Raw genomic sequence first — 17,301 nt, forward strand, 5'->3', positions numbered from 1 at the left:
CCCCTCTGAGCTTCCTTGACTCGGGGATTCCTCCTCTGGTGGCCAATCTCATGTTTCTACCTCCTTGACTGACCTCTGAGAGCAATGAGACCGTCCAAGCCACATTGAGCCTCCTTCCCCAGGACCAACGTTCAGAATCGAACAGTAAGGAGCTAGCAGTATCCACTGCGATCGGGGGCAATGCACTGTGCCAGTGTGAGCTCCACTGTCCTTACAACAGCCACATTCGCCAGTTGTGATTGCATCGGTTTTCAGAAATGCCAACTGAGGCTTAGTGAGATTTCAGAAGTCTGTCCTGAATGCCCCCCGAGCCAGCCCCAGCACGCCATCTTGAACATGGGGAGCATGTAATAGACATCTGAAGAAGGAATGGCAAGTGGACCCCTGGTGTGTCTGCCCTGAGCAGAAGTGGCAGCAAGGAGAAGAGAAGGGGGTCCTCCCAGACATTTGGGGCCATCAGAACAACATGTGAGCTAGCCAGGTGCCACAGCCCTGAGAGCATAGAGCTGGGGGATATTCGGGAGGAGGTGTTTGGTTGCAAATGACAAAACCCCAGATCAGTTACCTCGGCCAAAAAGGGGGGCCCTTGATCAGCCACTGTAAAGGGTGGCCTAGGGAGTGCATCCCAGGCATGGCTGGATCCAGGGTCTGAAGTGACTGATGCCCGGAGCCACCCTTCTGTCTCTTGATCCCTCATTCTCTTTTCCTTGACCCTCCTACGGGGACAGGCTCTGTTCCTGTGCCAGGACATTGCTGGCCTGTGGACCCTTAGTCTCATCTTCCATCCCACGTGCCTAGCCACAACATCCCGCCCCATTGGTGCCAGCCAGTATGCCCTGAACCGGAACTGAAGGAGGAGGGCAGTCTTTGACCAGGATGGTGCCATGCAATGATCCTGTGGCCAAGTGGGCACTTTGACCCTTGCTCTCTCCTCCTGCATCCTCCCAGTCAGTGGCCACCCCATTTCTGCCCAGGGACCCTTCTGTCCTCCTCCCTGTCCCCCTCTGGGACTCCTGTTCCTTCTCTCTGCCCCTCCTCCATTCTTTCTCCCCCACCATCTCCCTGCCTTACAGAAATTGTTATTTCCTTATGCATTAACTCAAATACCAATTATGACTTCACCCACAAAAACAGTACTGGATGGAACCCGTGGCTGCTCGTGGTGGTAGAAGCTGTGATTAGTAGTTTGATATGGACAAAAAGTGATTTAAGAAGCAAATCTCTGCTGTAAGATTCTAAATGCAAAAAAAAAAAATTGATCCCTATGAAAATAATTTCAGCAAAATGGAAATGGAAACATCGGGAATGGCTTAACTGCGCTGTATAGAAAATTGATAGAGGGATTACATCAGCTTAATGGGGTCCCCGCTGGAATTCTGATACTTTCTAGATGAAAACTCATCACTGTTGGGTAATTCTGGTTAAAATGCTGACATTCAAAATGTCTTTGGGGTCAAAATGTCCACAGAAGCAAAAGAGTTAGGTCAAATGTCCCAATCTCTGACCAAGGAGTTGAGGTTTTATACTCAGCAGCCCCAGCAGAAGTAGCGGATGAGATAAAGCAGTGTCCTTAAAGACAAAGCGGCAGGGAGTGGGAATAATTCCAGAAAAATGGTGGAGAGAAGGAGCTGGATTACAGAGCAGACACAAATGCTGAGCTTCCCTCCTGACTGCCTGCTGAGGCATGGGTGCCTCTCGGTCCCTGCAGGCTCAGATCTCTGCAGATCCTATCCCTGCTGGGGAAGGCCCTCTTCTGCCTCCTGCCAGCCTGGCACCCAGCTTCTGCAGCCCAGGGGCTCCCACCTACCACGTGGTGGCCTGAAGCCCCCACCAAAGCCCCAGCAGCCTGATGCCAAGACCTCTGTGAGTCCCAAACACGATCAGAAAGCAAAGTGCTTAGCAAGTGCTATTTTTTCTAAATGACATTTATTGTTTTCTAACCACAAATACAGCATAGTTCCAGGCAGAAGCTTTGGAAGATGCAGAAAAGAGAAGGAAAAGTATCCACTCCAGCCCCCTGCTCACAGAGGAGTGCCGCTGACCACGTGGAGCCTGCCACCTGCTCATCAGGAAGGAAAGGCAGGCTCCGGAACCTGTGGTCATAGTCGTGCCTGTGGGAGAGCCCAGCCAAGGAAAGGGCTCCCTTCCAGCTCCTTGCCAGGCTACGCAGCCCTAAGTGTGTCCTGGGCTGCTCAGAGCTGCCGTTCCCACCTGTGACGTAGGGACCACATGCTGGCTTCAGGAGGGCCGTGAAGACCTGGGGCTGTGGAGATGGATGGAGCCCCCCACGGTGATTATCCAGCATAACCGTCTCAGCCTCATTCTCCCCATGGGGAAAATCAGACTAACCATCCTACCGGCCTGCTGGGGGGTGAAATGAGCAATTTTAGGGCCTGTGTTTGTATCCTCCTGGCAAGCACCCTATCAGGCCAGTGTGCTTGTCATTTCCACTTTACAGATAAAGGAAATGAGGCCGGGAGAGTAAGTTATCCCTGACCAAGACCTCATGGCTAGGAAGTAATAGGACTGGGACTCACACCTCAGCTTGTGAGAGCCTGGAACTCTCTTAACCACGTGGCTATCCAGCGGGAGGGAGGAGAGGGGTTCCCAAGGCCTCCCTCACTGAGGAGAGAGGAACCACATGGCCCTATCAGCAACCAAGTCACTCTGTGGGGACCCTGGCATTCCCCCTCGAGGAGCCCCCAAAGTCAGCAGCGCTGCATTCATCCTCCCATAAATTCTAACTTCCAAGTCTCCGGAAAGAACAAGATGAGTCATTTCTGACCAGGGAAACCTAACAGTTAAAAAGGGGGTCTGTTTCTCTTCCAGTTTCCAGGTGCGAGGGTCAGAGGATGTGGTCAGAAAGGATTTTTTTTTTAAGTGTTCCACGTGTCACTGGTTACCGCACACCACCAGGGCTGCACATTGAGTTGGATGTCCAGCTCCTACATGGTCCCCCAGCACTCCCCCCAAATCACAAGGAGCCCCTGGGCCCCTGGCCAGAGCACCCACCCCCGCCCCGCGGCGCCCAGCCCCTCTCTCCCCAGGCTGCACAAACATTTGTCTTTCGAAATCAGGAAGCTCCACTCCGCCGCCTTTCAGAAGCGAAGTAAAAACAGCTGCTATTTTTGAAAGGGTATTTTTGTAAAACAATCTCTGGTTTCCTTCAGGAATTTCAACCCCAGACCCCCCTTGGTGATGTGGTTTCTGTAGGAGTGAACATACATCCGACGGTGCAGGCAGAAGGACTGCCGCTGTCCCCTCCACCTCTCCGCCTAGGCACGCCGCATGTCCAGCAACCCTCACAGCCCCAGTCATCCATTCGAGTCCTTTTCCACCAGCATCTCTTAGCCCCTGCCTTCTGTCAGAAGATGTGGGGACTCCAAAATACAGGGAAGTAGATCTCTGCCCTTTGGGGGCTCACAGGCCAGGACAAACACACAGATCAGCGTCTGCGATGCACTGTGGTCTCTTGTATATTTCATGCAGCCTCTTACGCCCAGTCTGTCGGGGTCCCTGCACACTAGGCACCACACCCAAGACTTGAGGAGGAGTTGGCCCAGTTCCAGCAGCCCTCGGCTGCTCACAGTCCCGGGGGGACACCTGAGCGTAGGGCCAGGTGGCCCAGAGAAGGGGGGATTCACAGATTCACCCTGTGTAGGGCCCAAAGGGAAGCCTCATGGGGTCAGGGCATTTGCATGAATGGACGCGGCTGAGTTCACTGGGTTCCAGACAAGGAGACAGCAGGACAGAAAACATCAAGAGCTCTGGGTGGTTTAGCTTGTCCGGGAGTGTGGGCAGTGGGCCCAAGGCGTGTTGGCGGGAATTACCCAGGACACCATTTGAAAGGGTCAGGGTCACCCTCCCTCCCACTGCTGGAGGCCCTTGGAGGTCTCCACCTTGAGCTCCATAGTCAGGAGACCTCAGAATCTTGTGAGGCATGAGCTCTAACAGTGTGTTCAGGGCCCCGCCCCCCAATGCCCCAAGCAGCCAGGATTTGCCCATTTTCAGAGCTTCATAATAGCAACTCCTAAACATATTGAGTGCTTAATTTATGCAAAGCACCGTTCCAAGCTAATAAATCACAGAGCTGGGATTCAAGCCCAGGGAGCCCGTTACCTGAGCCTGTGTCAATAACCCAGGCAGGCCTTGCAGTGGGTTCAGGGAGCTCCTGGGAGTGGCATTCAGGCAGCCCACTCTCCCGGTCAGAGCTGGTCCATCCCATCCCAGCCTCGGACGAAAAGCAAACCCTGAGGCGAGAGAGGATTTGGGGAGATTGATGACACAGCAGCTGCCAGCAACATCCCTGGCACCTAACATGCATTAAAGCTCATTATGTGCCAGGTTTCGTGTGAAACCCTGTAGCTACATTAGCACATGTATCCCTCAATCCTATGAGGTGAGAACCACTTTATCCCCATTTTACACTGGAGGGAACTGAAGCCAAAAGCAATTAAGTTTCCTGCCTGGAGTCACAAAGCAGTCAAGGCTGGGCCAGGAGTCCAACCCAGGTGGTGTGACAGGCAGTCCGGACACTGTCCCGGCCACTTGGGCATCCTTGCACAGGTGAAGAGCCTGGAGAGGAGGGGGATGTACCACACAAGGGCAGTGATGACAGGGCACAGCATGACCCTGACCCCCTTACCCAGGCTTCTCTTTAAAGATGCCCAGATTTGGGGCAGAAGTGCCTGGCTGACTTTCCTGCATCAGTGACATGTGACACCCGACCTGGGAGGTTTTGAAGCGAGCAAAACTGATGACACATTTCTGTACATTCCCATTGTTCAATGCCAGCAGAGAACACTCTTGGGAAGTGCAAGGGGTTTGGCTAAGTCTCCCGCCTGGAGTGGGACAAGGGCAGGTTAAGAGGCAGCCCCGCTGTAAACAGAAGCATCGGCAGGCAGGGTCATATGCATTCGCAGCAGGTTGTGCAGAGGCAGGCTCCTGGGTCGGCGGGAGGAACCCAAACACTGGCGATGACAAGGACATGCCCAGGCCTTCCTGTGCACCTCCAACAGCCGGGGTCTGGAGAAGGGAACATGTAAGCCAGGCCCACGAGGCACTGAGAAGTCTGTTTAACTAAAGTGGGCAGGGATGCTCAAGGACCCACCAGGAGATGGAAGGGGCTGCAGTCAAACACTCTGACGTAGGAGGTTTTCAGTCTCACCCCCTCGTTTCTGGCAGTAGAGGAATTCTGAGTGTTTCCCATTGCTTCCACCTCCTCATTTGCTGCTGTTTTCCAACCCTTACTTTAAATTCCTCATCAACATACACGTGCACACACAAACACACACACACAGACACACACACACACAGCTTCTGGAGCCCCATCTCCATATATCAAGTGAAGAGTGATTTTCGTGGGAAAGCCTTATTTCCCAAGGATGCAGCCTGGCCCTTGGTCAATGTGAGGGGAATTTAACCACCTCCTCCAAGACTGAAATGTGGCTTCGAGTTCATCATGAAGCTGGGACCCCCAGGGCTGGTCAATGACAGTGAGTGGAGCTGAATACCAATTGGGCTGGGGTGGAGTGGGTCCAGGGCACACGCCACAGCCCTGGCTGTTTCCACGCTGTGGTAGCCACCTCAGCCCCAGCCTGTGCCTGGAATGCTGTCGAAGCCGTGAAGTGCTTCATGCACCAGCATTATGTGGCCATGATCAGGCTATGGGTTTAATGCAGCATGAAGATGGGTGGGGCGTGGGGTCACCTCTCTGCCTGCATCCCCCAGACCCTGGAGTCTGCTCCACAGAAGCCAGAAACTGAGTGAGTGCGGCCGGAGACCCGGGAATCATATCTCCAGGGCCATTCCCAGCCTGGGCACCAGCTTCCTGCACGCCCTGCGGGCTACGGGTCAGCCCCTGGGCTCCAGCCTCCCACGTACGATGCCTATTTGGAAGTGAAGTAGGATAGAATTTCTAAGGGTCGAGCCACCTTCCTCGGATCACTTGCTGAGTCAGATGCTGCCACAACCACAGAGTGTCCCCAAAATTCACAAGACACCCATATCCTTTCTCAGGGCACTGGCTCATTTATGTGCAGGCTGAAGACATTCGGTTTGTTCTAAAAAGCACGGCACCAGCAGCTTCAGTTACAGAGATCGCAAACTTTGCAGACACAAACAAGTCGAAAAATAGGTCAAATCCTGTCTCGTACATCCACAGGGCTGCCTTTTCCAACGTTTCTCCCTAAAATCAAATCAGCAGTGTATGTAAATGAGTTTAGAGAATTCATTACATTAATTTATTTAACTTTGGAGGCAAACCTGAAACAAACAGCGCCTCATTTTCTAACACTCAGGCCCTCATAGCATATTGATTCCCGAGTTTTATTGGCCTTGCACGAAGGCCTATAGCCCCAAAGGAATGGGATCATCAGTTTCCTCATGCATCCAAATGTCCTGCTGAGAAGCCCTGAGACAGCATTCTCCAAAGTCATTTCAAGAGGTGGCTGGCATGGTAGACCACCCAAAGCCTGGATTCGGGAGTCTATGGGACGTGCATGCAGAAGCACCGTGCCTGGGGTCACCGATCCCAGCAAGATCAACAGCTACAAATGGCAGGTGGTCCCAGCAGAGGTGGCGGTGAGGTCCGTGTTATTTCAGGGTCCTGGTGGTGTTCATGGTAGTAAGCTGTAGAATTAAGAATATTTCCAGGGCCGAGGCTGCCAGCAACAGAGCTGTGATCATGGCAGAAAGAAGCCCAGGCAAACAGATGGCTTCATCACCTCCCGCTTCTCCGTGGGCCAGTGTGATGTCCTCAGAATGACACATTTCACTGTGAAGAACCCCAAATTACCATGTGACCTCAGAGCCAGCCATTTTAGCAGAGTAATGATGATTTTCATCTAGCTTTGTGAACAATGATTGCCACTGCTGGCCAATCCCTAAAGGCAGACAAGTAGGTGCAGGACTGTATTTTATATTAGGAGGAACACAAGGAGCTCTATCTGACCCCAAATGTCTCTTTGCAGCCTATTGGAAGCTGGGGCCAAGGGTCTCCTGCGGCTAGGATCACAGGCCTTCAAGATGGGTGCAAGGCGGAGCACACAGAGCTCAGGACATGCAGTGGACTGCTTTGGAGTCCTCGCTCTGACTCGGAATACTGTGTGGAATATTGTGTGGAATAGCATGTGGAATACTGTGTGGAATACCGAGTAGAATACCATGTGGAATACCGTGTGGAATATCGTGTAGAATATTGTGTGGAATACTGTGTGGAATATTGTGTGGAATACCGTATGTAATATCATGTGAAATATTGTGTGCAATACCGTGTGGAATACCATGTGGAATACTGTGAGGAATGACATATGAAATATCATGTGGAATACCATGTGGAATATTGTGTGGAATGCCATGCAGAATACCACATGGAATACTCTGTGGAATACCATGTGGAATATTGTGTGAAATACCATGTGGGACATTGTGTGGAATACCGTGTGGAATATTATGTGGGATATGGTGGGAATATTGTGTAGGATACTGTGTGGAATAACGTGTGGAATATTGTGTGGAACACCGTGCAGAATACCGGTGGGATATTCTGTGGAATACCATGTGGAATACCATGTGGAATATTGTGTGGAATATGGTGCGGAATATTGTGTGGAATACCATGTGGAATAATGTGTGGAATACTGTGTGGAATACCATGTGGAATACCATGTGGAATATTGTGTGTAATATTGTGTGGAATGCCATGTGAAATATGGTATGGAATACCATGTGGAATACTGTGTGCAATATTGTGAGGAATAACGTGGAATACCATGTAAAATATTGTGTGGAATACCATGTGTAATAATGTGTGGAATACCAAGTGAAATATGGTGAGGAATACAGTGTGGAATTCTGTGTGGGATAGAGTGTGGAATACCATGTGGAATATTATGTGGGATACTCTGTGGAATACTGTGTGGAATACTGTGGGGAATATTGTGTGGGATACCATGTGGAATGAAGTGTAGAATATGTTGTAAAACACAGTGTGGAATACGATGTGGAATATTGTGTGGAATACCATGTAAAATACAGTGTGAAATATTATGTGGAATACCATTTGGAATATTTTGTGGAATACCATGTGGAATATTGTGTGGGATACCGTGTGGAATACTGAGTGGAATATTGTGTGGAATACCATGTGGAATAGCATGTGGAAAACCATGTGGAATATTGTGTGGAATACTGTGTGGAACACCATGTGGAATATTGTGTGGAATACCCTGTGGAATACAGTGTGGATTACTGTGTGGAATACAGTGTGGAATACTGTGTGGAACACCATGTGGAATAATGTGTGTAATACCATGTGGAATACCGTGTGAAACACTGTGTGGAATACTGCGTGGAATATTGTGTGGTATACCATATGAAATACAGTGTGGAATATCGTGTGGAATGCCATGTGTAATATTGTCAGGAATACCATGTGGAATACCATGTGAAATACTATGTGGAATACTGTGCCGAATACCATGTGGAATATTGTGTGGAATAGTGTGGAATACCATGTGGAGTACTGTGGAAATATCGTGTGGAATATCGTGTGGAATACAGTGTGGAATATTGTGTGCAATACCATCAGGAGTACCATATGAAATACAATATGGAATATTGTGTGGAATACTGCGGGGAATATTGTGTAGGATACCATGTGGAATAACGTGTTGAACATTGTGTGGAAAACCATGTGGAATATTGTGTGGAATACCATGTAGAAAATTGTGTTGAATACTGTGTGGAATATTGTCTGGAATACCACGTGGAATATTGTGTGTAATATTGTGTGGAATATTGTATGGAATACTATCTGGAATGCCGTGTGAAATGCTGTGTGGAATAACATGTGGAATACCATGTGCAATACCATGTGGAATATTGTGTGGAATATCAGGTGGAATACTGTGTGGAATACCATATGGAATATTGTGTGGAATACCGGCTAGAATATGATGTGGAATATTGTGTAGAATATGGTGTGGAGTATTGTGTGGAATACTGCATGGAATACCATGTGGAATATTATGAGGAATACCATCTGGAATACCGTGTGAAGTATTGTGTGGAATACCGTGTGGAACATTGTGTGGAATACTGGCTGGAATACCATGTGGAATATTATGTGGAATACCATGTGGAATACTGTGTGGAATATAATGTGGAATATTGTGTGGAATACCATGTGGAATACTGTGTGGAATACCATGAGGAATACCATGTGGAATACTGTGTAAAATATTGTGTGGAATACCATGTGGAATACCATTTGGAATATCGTGTGTTATACCGTGTGGAATATTGTGTGGAATACCATGTGGAATACTGTACTGTGTGGGATTCCATGTGAAATACCATGTGGAATTCCATGTGGAATACCATGTGGAATATTGTGTGAAATACCTTGTGGAATACCATGTGAAACACTGTGTGTAATATTGTATGGAATACTGCATGGAATATTGCGTGAAATAATGTGTGGAATACCGTGTGAAATACCATAGGGAATGTTGTGTGGAATACCGTGTGGAATATTATTTTCAACACCATGTGGAATACCCTGTGGAATACCATGTGGTATTATTATGTGGAATGTGGTAATATTATGTGCAATAATCCACATAGTATTCCACACGGTATTCTACACAATATTCCACACAGTATTCCACATAATATTCCTCACAATATTTCACATGGTATTACACATGGTATTCACCACGGTATTACACATGGTATTCCACACAGTACTCCACACAGTTTTCCACACAGTATTCCACACTGTATTCCATACTGTATTTCACATGGTATTCCACACAATATTTCAAATGGTATTCCAAACGATATTCCACACCTTATTTCACACAGTATTCCACATGGTATTCCACACAAAATTCCACCCAGTATTGCACACAGTATTCCACACAATATTCCACACAGTATTCCACAGGGTGTTTCCCACAATATTCCACACGGTATTCCACACATTATTCCAGATGGTATTCCACACAATATTCCACACAATATTCCAAACGATATTCCACATGGATTCCACACAATATACCACACAGTATTCCACACAGTATTTCACATGGTATTCCACACAATATTCCACGTGGTATTCCACATGGTATTCTACACAATATTCCACACACTATTCCACACAGTATTCCATGCAGTATTCTGCATGGTATTTCACATGGTATCCCACACAATATTGTATATGGCATTCCACACAATATTTTACATGGTATTCCACACAATATCCCACTCACTATTCCACATGGTATTCCACACCATATTTCACACAATGTTCTACATGGTTTCCACAGTGTTTTCCACACAATATTGCATGTGGTGTTCCACACATTATTCCACACAATATTCCACATGGTATTCCACAGAGTATTCCAAACACTATTCCACATGGTATTCCTCACAGTATTCCACACAATATTCCACATGGTATTCCACACAATATTCCACACGGTATTCCAAACAATATTCCACATGGTATTCCACACAATATTCCAAATGGTATTCCACATAATATTCCATACAATATTCCACACCGTATTATACATGGTATTCTACAGAATATTCCACAATGTATTCCACACAGTATTCCACACAATATTCCACATGATATTCCACATGGTATTTTACACAGTGTCCAACAAAGTATTCCACATGGTATTGTGCACAGTAGTCCACATCGAATTCCACACAATATTCCACACGGTACTCCACAAAATATTCCACAAGGTATTCCACACAATATTCCACACAATATTTCACACTGTATTCCACACGGTATTTCAGACAATATTCTACATGGCATTCCACATGGTATTCCACATGATATTCCACATGGTATTGCACATGGTATTCCACATGGTATTCCACACAATATTCCACACTATATTCCACACAGTATTCCACACAGCATTCCACACAGTATTCCACACAGTATTTCTCACAATATTCCACACGATATTCCACACAGTATTTCACACAATATTTTACACAGTATTCCACATGGCATTTCACACAGTATTGCACATGGTATTTCACATGATATTCCACAAAATATTTCACATTGTATTCCACATGATATTTCACATGGTATTCCACATAATATTCCACATGGTATTCCACATGGTATTCCACACAATATTCTACACGGTATTCTACAGAATATTCCACATGGTATTCCACATGGTATCCCATAAAATCTTTCACATGGTATTCCACACAGTATCCCACAAAATATTCCACATGGTATTCCACACAATATCCCACATGGTATTCCACATGGTATTCTATACTATATTCCACAAGTTATTCCACACAGTATTCCACACAATATTCCACATGGTATTCCAGATGGTATTCCATGCCCTATTTCACACAATATTCAACACGGTATTCCACAAAGCATTCCACACAGTATTCACATGGTATTCCACACAGTATTTCACACAATATTCCACACCATGTTCCACATGGTATTTCATGCAATATTCCACATGGTATTTTACACAATATTCCACACCGTATTCCAAACAGTATTCCCCAAAATATTCCACACGGTATTCCACACAACATTTCACATGGTATCCCACACAGTATTCTGCACAGTATTCCACACAATATTCCACACGGTATTCCACACAATATTCCACATGGTATTCCACACTGTATTTCACACAATATTTTACATGATATTCCACAGTGTTCCACATGGTATTCCATACAATATTCCACAAGGTATTCCAAACGATATTCCACAAAATATTCCCCACTGTATTCGACATGGTATTGTACATGGTATTCCACACATTATTCCACATTGTATTCCACGCAATATTCCACACAATATTCCACACGGTATCTCACATGGTATTCCACACAATATTCCACATGCTATTCCCCACAGTATTCCACACCATGTTCCACACAACATTCCACACTGTATTCCACATGGTATTCCACACAATATTCTACACAGTATTCCACACAATATTCCACACGGTGTTCCACATGGTATTACACACAATATTCCACACAGTATTCCACACAGTATTCCACATGGTATTCCACACAGTATTTCACACAGTATCCCACACAGTATTTCACATGGTATTCCACACAATATTCCACACGGTATTGCTCATGGTATTCCACACAGTGTTCCACACAGTATTCCACATGGTATTCCATATGGTGTTTCACATGGTATCCCTCACGGTATTTCACATGTTATTCCACACAATATTCCATACCATATTCTACTCGGTGTTCCACACAGTATTCCACACTGTGTTCCACACTATATTCCACATTGTATGTGGAATAGATATGTGGAATATTCCACACAGTATTCCACAAAATATTCCACACGGTATTCCACATGGTATTTCACACATTATCCCACACAGTATTCCACACAACATTCCACATGGTATTCCACTCAGTATTCCACACAATATTCCACATGATATTCCACATAGTATCCCACATGGTATTCCACACAATATTCCACATGGTATTTCACACAGTATTCCACATGGTATTCCACACAGTATCCCACAAAATATTCCACATGGTGTTCCACATGGTATCCCACAAAATATTCCACACAGTATTCCACATGGTAGTCCACACAGTATTCCACAAGGTATTCCACACAATATTCCACATAATATTCCACACGATATTTCACATGGTATTCCACACAATATTCCACATGGTATTCTACACAATATTCCATGCAATATTCCATGCAGTATTCCACACGGCATTCCACATGGTATTCCACACAATATTTCCCATAATATTCTGCATGGTATTCCACATGGTATTCCACACAATATTCCAAATGGTATTCCACATAATATTCCATACAATATTCCACACCATATTATGCATGGTATTCCCCAGAATATTCCACAACATATTCCACACAATATTCCATGATATTCCACATGGTATTTTACACAATGTCCAACAAAGTATTCCACACAGTATTGTGCACAGTAGTCCACATTGTATTCCACACAATATTCCACACAGTACTCCACAAAATATTCCACACGGTATTCCACACAATATTCCACACAATATTTCCCATAATATTCCACATGGTATTCCACACAATATTCCAAATGGTATTCCACATAATATTCCATACAATATTCCACACCATATTATACATGGTATTCCACAGAATATTCCACAACGTATTCCACATGGTATTCCACACAATATTCCACATGATATTCCACATGGTATTTTACACAGTGTCCAACAAAGTATTCCACACAGTATTGTGCACAGTAGTCCACATTGTATTCCACACAATATTCCACATAGTACTCCACAAAATATTCCACACGGTATTCCACACAATATTCCACACAATATTTCCCATAATATTCCACATGGTATTCCACATGGTATTGCACACAATATTCCACATGGTTTTCCACACAGTATTCCACATGGCCTTCCACATGGTATTCCACACAATATTCCACACGGTAGTCTACACGGTATTCCTCACAGTACTTCACTCGGTATTCCACACAATATTCCACAGGGTATTCCACACAGCATTCCACACAGTATTCCTCACTGTGCTCCACACAATATTCCACACGATATGTGGAATATTCCACACAGAGTTAGAATTGTAGTTGTAGAGTGTAGAGGAATATTGTGTGGAATAATGTGCAGAATACCATGTGGAATATTGTATATAATACCATGTGGAATATTGTGTTGAATACCATGTGGAATACCTTGTGTAATATTGTGTGGAATACCTTGTGGAAAACTGTGTGGAATATCATGTGGAATACTGTGTAGAATATTGTGTGGAATCCTGTGTGGAATATTGTCTGGAATACTGTTTGGAATATCATGTGGAATATCATATGGAATGTTGTGTGGAATACCATGTGGAATATTGTGTGGAATAACGTGTGGAATATAGTGTGGAATACCATGTGGAATATTGTGTTGAATACCTTGTGGAATACTGTGTGGAATATCGTGTGGAATACCTGTGGGCCAGCATAAGCTGCCAACCACTCTACAACTCAGTGTCTTCAGCTGGAAAGTGGAGTGGTAACACCCACTTGGGGCTCATTTGAAGCCTGGCTGAAATGCAAGTGGCTCACAGCAAAGGTAGAATGGGAGCTGCCATTTTTATCACTAGAAACTCTTAGAGCCACCTGGCAGTGTGTCCCTGGTTTTGTAAAGAGAAGTTCTCGGCAGGCTTGGACACTCGCTCTAGTGCCTGCTGACTCTGCACAGGTCTTGAACACAGTGGTGGCCTGGATTATCCTGCAGTGATCATTCACTCCCGTTCCTCTGCCCCCTGCTCAGGCCCATGCACTTCCCTGCCCCATTTATACTGGGCTTGGCCATGTGACCTGCTCTGGTCAGTGGGGTTTTGGCAGAAGTGATAGGGTGCCAATTCTGAGCTTAGGCCTTAACTGGCAAGGCCTGATTTCACTCACACCTTAGGAAGCTCTGACCCCCGACCTTGAGGGGGGCCACTGACCCTTCATCCCAGACCCAGAACAAGCCCAGCATGCTGCTGAAACAGTTGTCCAGCCCAACACTGTGGTTCGCCTGCAGACCCTCCATCTGGAGGATGAAGACTTGCAGCTGGAGGCCACTGAGGTGGAGAATGGCTGGGTTTACAGCATATTGAAGAGACAGGTGGGTGCCCTGGGTTATGTGTCCAGCCTCAGCTGATGTCTCCATTTTGCCTCCAACACTGCTCAGCTCACAGCACCTGCCTGGCACCTCTCCATGATGTGACCTTATCCACTGTCCCAACCCTACCCTAGCTCCTCCCTGGATCCTAGACCCAGTGCTCTGCCCCTTCCTGCTCCTCCAGCTCTTACCCTACACATTCCAGCCTCAACCCCACTCAATCCTTCACACCAAGTACAATGGAGACCCGGTTACAGACCAAAGACCCTCAGCAGAGAGGAGGGCAGGAACCCCCAACGGGCAGGCGCCACAGTTTGCATGCTCCTTCCTGAATCTTGGGAGTGGCAGGGTCAGGATTTGAACTTAGGGCCTTCTGACCCCAGAATCGGAGCTTGTTTCACTAGGCACTGTGGCGGCTGAAGTTCACATTCCAATGAACAAGCAGACTTTCACAGCAATACAGAACCCTTGTGTGGGAAGGGAAGTAGATGGTTCCCTAGTCCAACAAATAGTAGGTGGAACATATGAAATAGCCATTTTTGTAGATTAAACCAAACATTGACAATTGCATGGGTTTACCAGATTCACTGCTGGTCAGACAACCAAACCCAATCCTACCTTAACTGGCCAACATTCAGTTTGTATTTTCACTCTGCGGTTCACGAAGATTTCAAGAACTCTCGGATGCCCTGCCAGATGCTAAAATAGCCTATGCAGAGGACATATTCCTAGGATGCCCGTAGTAACCCTACCATCAGAAGAAAAATGGTATCACTTTGAACTACAGTCAGTTCACTTTCAGGGGCATAGATTAGATGCCAACCCTTTGCTCAGCCCTGTAAATAAATAAATAACAAAGTAATAACAAACACACTGAACTTCTCCATAATCTCAGCTTTCTTCACTAATTGTTTCATAATGTGTCCCAGAATTCAGGCTGAGTTTGAATTCCAGCAAAGATACTACAATCCATTGTCTTAGATTTTGAAGCTGATTCTTTTTCACTTCTTAAGTATCAAGAGAGTCGTCAGTAACCACTCTATTCTGTTGGGTTTTTAAAGACCATCCTCACCCAAATTCCTTCCTGCTGGCCCACCCTCAGGTCTGTGGATTTCCACACTGGCTGTACACCCTAAAGACCCTCCACTCCACCCTAGTATTGCCTAGCGCCATCCCCTTTTCACCCTGAGATGTCTTTATTAAGGAAGGAAGGAAGAGACAGGGGTGCCCACCACCATTGATGGATCGTGTGTTGTGTGCCCAGTACCAAGTTGGCCCTGGCCATGTAGTTATTTCCAAGGATTGTCACACCACCCTGGGAGGGACAGAGGTGCTGTTGGTCTGGGTCTGTTGGACCCCAAGCCTAACCCCCTCTTTACACAGAACTCAGTGGGTACCCAGAACTTGACAGTTACACAGATCTCAATGGCTCTTCTGCAAATGCACTTTGGTCCCTTGAGTCTAACAAGAAGCTTCCCCTCCCAGCTAAGCCAGCTTCCCGCCACGAGCTAGAATAGGTGGCAGCAGAATAGCTGAGCTGCCAGGAGCAGCCTGTTCCTAAGGGGCCATGGTTGGAAAAGTCACGCGGCCAGAGTTTCCCTCCTGCTCCAACTTCCTCCAGGTCCTTCCTGCCTTCCTTCTCACGCCAGGAACACAGCATCCACAATTAAACTGCCAGAAATAGTCCAGCTTGGACCAGGATGAGAAGATGTGCTTCAGGCCTTCTGAACCCCTGCACAGCCTGGCTCACCCGCAGGGAACTAAGAGGACTAATTACGGTCAGCTCAGACAAAAGGCAGAGGATGAGATGAGCCAGGTGCTCAGCCAGAAATGAGTCTCTGTCCCCGACATCGCTCCCATCCCTGCTTCCCCTCCAGACATGCTGGCACTCTGTGTCTCTGCACCAGGTCTACTTCAACACCCAGGCATCCCGTGGCTTCAGCAGAACTGAGAGTTGGGGTCTGGCTGCCTGGTACCTGAGCCGTTCTGTGCTGCCTTGAAGCCCCTGTTTACAGCATCCCACCATGGGACCTCCCGATCCTGGTAGCACACACCACGACGCTCCCTCCGGAGGGACTGGCCCGGGTCAGACAGTTGGAAAGAGACTCTGGCGATGAGACTGGAGAGGTGAACAGGGGCCGGCCACTGTGACCCTGTCACACCAGCCAAGGTTGATGACCCAAACCACCCAATGTGTGCTTCTGAAAGACTTCCCTGGCTACAGGGTGGAGGGGTTTGGGCTGGAAGGCAAGAGGCAGGGGCCAAACCGGATGCTGCAGGGGGTGTGGCAGGGCCTTGCTGGGCTCCCCAGGCACTCTGGACAGCCTTGGTGTCGGTCACAGGAGAGGCCCCCGCTCCAGTCAGGCTCCCCCAGCCCTCTTTCGGCCAGGCCTTTCCGCAGCCCTGGGTGGGTGGCAGCCACAAGGCAGGTGGCCTTGCCTACTGCAGTGCTCCTAGAGCAGGCCCACTGCCAGGCCCATTGGCAGGGGCCCTGCATTCCCAAAGCCAAGCATTTAGCTCTGGGGGACCTGGAGCTATGGGAGAGCAGCGGCAGAGTGGATGGGGGCAAGAGGA

General features: G+C 47.0%; 1 long non-coding RNA gene across 1 annotated transcript in view; it reads right to left on the reverse strand.

Moving 5' to 3' along the window:
• Positions 1–5,815: 5,815 nt before the first annotated feature.
• The window catches only part of LOC135965205 (uncharacterized), an 84,861-nt gene continuing 73,375 nt past the window's right edge, over positions 5,816–17,301 (reverse strand). The window contains exon 4 of the long non-coding RNA XR_010578116.2: positions 5,816–6,775. This is a non-coding gene — a long non-coding RNA (uncharacterized lncRNA). The remainder of the gene's footprint in view (positions 6,776–17,301) is intronic.

The sequence above is a fragment of the Macaca fascicularis genome, chromosome 9 (assembly GCF_037993035.2).
Source record: "Macaca fascicularis isolate 582-1 chromosome 9, T2T-MFA8v1.1".
NCBI classification, from domain to species: Eukaryota; Metazoa; Chordata; class Mammalia; order Primates; family Cercopithecidae; genus Macaca; species Macaca fascicularis.